This window comes from Podarcis erhardii, assembly GCF_964252035.2.
Source record: "Podarcis erhardii genome assembly, chromosome: 2".
Taxonomy (NCBI): domain Eukaryota; kingdom Metazoa; phylum Chordata; class Lepidosauria; order Squamata; family Lacertidae; genus Podarcis; species Podarcis erhardii.
Window position 1 is genome coordinate 62,246,853 of NC_138498.1, and position 5,998 is coordinate 62,252,850.

Sequence of the window (5,998 nt, forward strand, 5' to 3'; positions counted from 1 at the left end):
CAGAAAGGCAGCTTATTTATCAGCCATGTTGCAAAACCTTTATACAGATAACAATTATTTCCCTCTGCTCCCGTAAGAAACTAGAGCTACAGGACTCGCTTGCTGTTTTAAGCCTGTCAAAACTTAGGGAAAGCAGATTTGGGATCGTAAACTATTATGCAGTTCAACACAAACTGCCACATCTTCCAGGGAAGCATTTCTTTAAACTTCATGTTTAGCTGAGAAAGTGAGTATTAAGCACATCCAGGAATATGCTATGCTGGAGTTTGGAATGAGATCAGTGCTTTTTATATAGAACCTGGCAAGTCTGTGCATTCAGCCCTAAATAATGAATGAAACAGCTGCTGATGGTCCTCTGAAAACAAAGCAAGTGGCCTCTAAGAAAATGTTGGTTCTGGAATTGGTTATTCCTTTTAGTTATTCTCTGTGCTTAGGGATGGCAAAAGCGCACACTGACTTCCCTGAGCAGCTTTTCTCAGCTTAATAAACAGAACAATAACAAGAATCAAGGACAGAAAGAAACACTGGGTATTCAGGCATGACTTTTAAAAAAAGTATGTTTTGCATCTGTCTTTGCTAAATGGCGAATCACAACATCAAAGAACTAGAAGGAACCAAAAGCCATCTGGTCCAATCCTCCTGTTGTTAGTTGGGACTCACCTTCTTCTTCTTCTTCTTCTTCTTCTTCTTCTTCTTCTTCTTCTTCTTCTTCTTCTTCTTCTAATATATTTTTTAGTAAATTTTCATATTTTTCCTTTGTCACATTCATATCAAATCATATCATCGCATACAACTTTGCTCGTACCGATCATTGACTCCCCCACCCCACTCCCTGGCTTTCTTAACCAATCACAATCATCTTAGCATTTCTATATCACCCTATTTACCTTCTTACTATACTTTAAAAAAATTACTTTAGTATTTGTAAACCAGCTTCAAAAATTATCATTACAAAATATTTTAAATCAAACCTGCAAATGTTCTCAAATGTTTACAATGTTCTTTCATATACTCACCATCTTCTAATCAACTCGCACAGGCTCCAGAAGACTGCCAGACTCAAGGCATACACTAAAGGAGAAGGCAACCACATTCCTGGAGTCCATAGCCAAAGATGACCTGGGGAAGAAATGCTTTCCTGGATCGAAATATGGCGAATGGTTGGCATTGGTTCACATATGATGCAACCCCTGTTATCAGCTCAGGAGCATACAGAGTTGTGTTTACATGGAGGCACCACTTATGTGAAGCACTAGATCAGGCACGTCCAACGCCCAAGAGACTGCGATCTACTCCAAGTATTAAAAAACTGGCTCTGATCTACCCATTGTCCATACCATGATCACCCTGGGACACCCCTGTGATCGATCTGTTGGACATGCCTGCATTAGATGAATCCAAATATGAGCACTTAAATACTGTAACAAACTGGCAGGACAACAGGGAGGAGGAAGAGGATCCTAAGAGGGGTGTAGCTGGGTCTGGAACACACTGGGGCAAACAGGCAATGGGGAAGGAAGTACTCACAGGGTGACAGAGGATGGCAAGGGGGTGGAGGTAAACAGGAACCAGAACAGCAGGATCCATCACCTGGACAGTATGTCCCTGTCCCCATGAACACAGTAGGATCTGAGGCTTAGGGAGCAGCAGAAGTGGCACTCTAGGAGGCTGAGGCAGGCAAGGGCCCACAGCCCACCTCCGTAGTTGACTAGGTGGGGCTCGCTTGCTCTGGGAGGAGGGGTGTGATTCCTCAGCTGGAGTAGGGTTGAAACAGGGTTACATGCCTCATCAAGCCCAGATGATGCAGTTGGCATGGAAAGTACAAAAGGGAAGCAGAGGTTAGGTGCTGTGTCTGCTCAGCCTTGGCTTGGATGCTCCTGGACCTCCATGGTACTGTTCTTTGGGTTTGAGACTGGACTGTATTCTGACTGCTGGATTTCAGACTTGGCTACTTGGATTGACCCTGGATTGTATTTCCTGACCTTTGGACTTTGCTTGTCTGACTTGACCCACCTGGACTTGGACTTGACTGACTTGCTGCCAGGTAGGCCAGGGGTTCAGGACATATACACTTTTCTGTTGGTGCAAGGGGGGAAATAGGTATAAAAAGGGTAATTCCTGGATACCAAGATCCAAGTTTTGGGCAGGTACTCTTTGATGAGAGAAACCCACTAGAGATTTTAAAACATAATATATGCAGCAAATATGCCCTTCTGCATTCCAGAACGTCCCTCTTCCCCCAGGATAGGAAAAGACCATGTTTGGTAAATTAAAAACTGGTTTACTTACCAACTCTTCAAAGGTCAGGTTAATGTGTTTTTCCATACATCAGTCAGAAAAGTTGCACAGGCATTCAAACATGGCTTAGTGTTAAAGTGGTGAAGGTTCCTAAATTATTGATACAGGAATGGAAGAGAAGCTAGACTAGGATGGAGCAACCAGCTTAGCCTTTTCACATGCTGACCTTCTTAGGTAGACGGAGGGAAAACAAAGTCTTGATTACCTAGCCCTCCCCCCGGTGAGTTAAGCCTGGCAGGACAGCTTACTTTATGGTATTAACCCCTTCATGCATTAATTAGACTTAAGTATGTTGGTTATATGAGGCTGGTTATCCCAAATTTCCATTATAGGGAAATAATAGATCAGATCCTTTTGCACTAGTTCTTTATGGAATGTAAGTACAGTCCTGAAGTAATGTGGTTTATTTTTCTGTGGTGCTCATACATTATCTAAGCTAGGGGTAGGAACTAAAGACTAAGGGTGGGAGCCAAGTGTGGTCCTCCAACCCTCATGACTCTTCTCAGGCCACTTCCCCTTGTCAGCTCTGTCCCCTCCTCAAGTGCTTTTGTCTAGCTGGAATGTGCCCTTCAGCTGTGACAATGCCTTAGGCTTGCCTGGATACAGGCTGGAGACATGTGTATGGTGGTGTGAGCATGTAGAAATGTCTTGCTTTTGTGTAGCTGGAATGTGAGTTAGAAGTTAAGGCTCACACCTGTTCCTCCATTCAGTTTTGCCTCTGGCAACTCAGGATCTAAATCCAGTGCCATCTACCAAAACTACTCAAAAATACGTAACTCTGGGCCCCATAACCCTTTGTGGGAATGTTAAGGATAGTAGGAAAGGCTATATTGAATAAGTATTATCCTTCCTTCATTCACACTAGTGAGTGATGTAGCACGGCAGATTCCCCTCAATATAGCAGGAAGCTAGTTTGCAGATTCATTTGGATTACTTAACTAAAGAAATTCAATCTGGTTTGCCCATATGGATTATTTCTGGTGTCCTTTTAAGGAAAGACCCAAGGGTATTTCCTTAAAAGTAACAAGAAATTTACTAACATTCAGTTCACGATTAGATCCCTGAAAGGCAAGCTTTACTTAGTAGTTACAAAACAAACTGTGCATTTATCCCATATGAAGATTGAGCTCATGTGCTCTCAGCCAGCAGACAGCAAAATTACATTAAGAGAACAAAATGGCTGCAGGAGAGCAGCATGGCAACAAGAGCAGCAAGCAAGAGCTCAGCAAGAGAGAGAAAATGGCTGCGTGACTTGGCTCTTTTATGGAGTCAGCCAGGGCCACGCCCATCTCCCAGTTCACATGCAGGGTGAGGAAGCTCCAGACCAGTGTAACAGGAAGTTACACTGACTGGAGTAACATCCCCCTGCCTGTGCCCACTCTAGGGAAATAGGAAATGTTGTACTTGACTGTTCCAATGGATTACATCCCACAACACCTCCTGCCCCCCTCTCAGTAAGCACCAGCAATCCACTGTGTTGGGAAGCTGGAAAAGCAATAGTGCCCTATCTGTTCTGCCTCACCAGCTACTACCTGCTACAGGTATTGTAGTCCAACAAGATTAAGAAGGCCAAATATTATCACCATGAGGAACAAACCCATTAAACATCACTGTTCTGCTTGTATGGCTTCAGCTCTGATGTTCATTTGATTTAACGTAAGTATTTCATGCTTTGGCCAAGATCCAAAGGTTTGCAAATGGCAGAGTGTGGCATGTAGTTATTAAGAGCCCTGATTTACAAGAGCAAGCTGGTGGTTTAAACAGAAAGCTAAGTGCCTATTAATACAGAGTTTAAAAGCTTCTCTGCCTCATTACTGTTTAGCTAAAAGCCTTCCAACTCCATGCTGCTCATTCCCTCACCCCCTACTTGTCAGAATGGAGAGATTGTGGAATATGTCATCATGGCCTGTCCACAACTTCCATCAGGATTCCTGAGAGCATCCTGTTGAGAGCCTGTTGCAGAAAGTACAGAAATGCTGCGTGACCGAATTTATCCAATTAACAACATAAGAATTTGAAAATATTTTGATACGGAAAGGTTTGGCTAAATTGACTTGAACATACTGTCATTTTTTAAAAAATGTTGAATTTGGGTAGTGACAGATTTAAAATAATCCAATTTGGATTATAAGAATCGTCTGTGGTACTATTTACAGCTTTAGGTCCTATAATAGAATATTACCATGAGTGTCTGAGACTGGTAATTATTGTTTTGAAAGGATATAAAAGTAGAATTGAAGTTTGAGGATGCCTCCATGCTAGCCTTACCTCCTACCGTTAAAACTATTAACAATTGCTCTCTCATTTTTGCCTGAGAAACTAGCAAATTTCTTACGAACTGTTGCATGTGTCAAAACAAAACAAATTCCTTCCAGTAGCACCTTAAAGACCAACTAAGTCAGTTCTTGGTATGAGCTTTCGTGTGCATGCACACTTCTTCAGATACACACACATGTTGCATGTGTGTGTGTGTGTTTCTCAGGAGTCACCCTGTGTTTATTTGCTCTTCATATTGCAGAGGTTTAGTAAGTTTTAGAACTTACCCGGCAAGCCAAGGCAGGCCATTATTTGAGCTCCTCGTGCTCCTGTTTCACTGGAATGGAGATGGAGCTTGTGATGAGGGTGGCAATTCTATTGCTCTCCCTTCCTTGCTGTTCCTGCCCATTGTCCATTAGGGGAACAGGGCACTGTCCCTCCAGAGGTGTACTGAGGGGGAGCATCGCTGGTTTGCCCTCACTGGGTGCCAAGCCGAGGGGCTGCTGCCACAATGATGTACAATGGAAGGTGGGGGTGTGCATAGTGCAGATCTCAAATTCTTTCTACATTTAAGATCATCAATGCAACATCAATCCAGACTGAATGCAAATGAACCAAAATGTGTTTCCACAATAACACTTTTTATTTACCTCCCCCTCCGTCAACTTTCACAACTAATGAAAACCTGGGGAGCTTTCTGAATTTGCCAGCCGTTCCTCCTGAATAGCAAATGCTTCCTTTAATTAATAGTTGTTGGCACTTCCAGCTGCTGGTGCTTGATAAGCTGTGGGCAGAAGACCTAAAGCTATGAACACACTATTGATTTTACTATTGATCGGGTATCTTCTATCTTTCTTTCTCACTGCTGCTATTTCACATGCAAATGGATGGTAATGGCTCCACATTATGACTGCTCTATTTGGGTGGCATTTGAGAAGGTGCAATTTAATCCAGTGATCAGGATTTCCCAGTGTTTCATGCCACCCCACCCCACCCCCACCATCCAGCATTGTCAGAGAGAAGGGAGAACTTAGGCTGCTGACAGAAAAGGCTGTTATCTTGAAAGAAATACAGCACTGTCTCCCCGAAGACTAATAGAAGAATTATCAACATGTCCTATGGGAGAACAATGATCACTTTTATGTTGGTTAATGTGACAAGCTGCCTAAGGGCGCTTCTGCTTGGCAGCTCCCTTATAATATCAGTTTAGTGAAGGCCTTTTGAATCAATAGCATGGAAAGAGGCCCTTGGCAAAGGAGGCTTGTTTCCTCCACCTTGACATAAGAAAATGGGTTTTATAGGTTCCTTTTGTGGAGAGGTCTGATGGGAACAGAAGGGGACCAGAATAAGACAGGAAGCCTCTGTGTTGGCTTGTTATGAAGCATGTGTGGTGGTGTTATGTATTTAAAAATCCTAAACCACCTAAATTAGAATCATCTAAAGG

The 5,998-nt window shown here is 42.9% G+C and overlaps 1 long non-coding RNA gene across 1 annotated transcript; it reads right to left on the minus strand.

Annotated features, from left to right (window-relative positions):
* Positions 1-2,028: 2,028 nt before the first annotated feature.
* Positions 2,029-3,723, minus strand: LOC309335250. The gene is made up of 3 exons (XR_014153423.1): positions 3,339-3,723; positions 2,290-2,388; positions 2,029-2,076 (listed from the first exon to the last, which is right to left on the minus strand). It is a non-coding gene; the product is annotated as an uncharacterized lncRNA (long non-coding RNA).
* Positions 3,724-5,998: the final 2,275 nt, after the last annotated feature.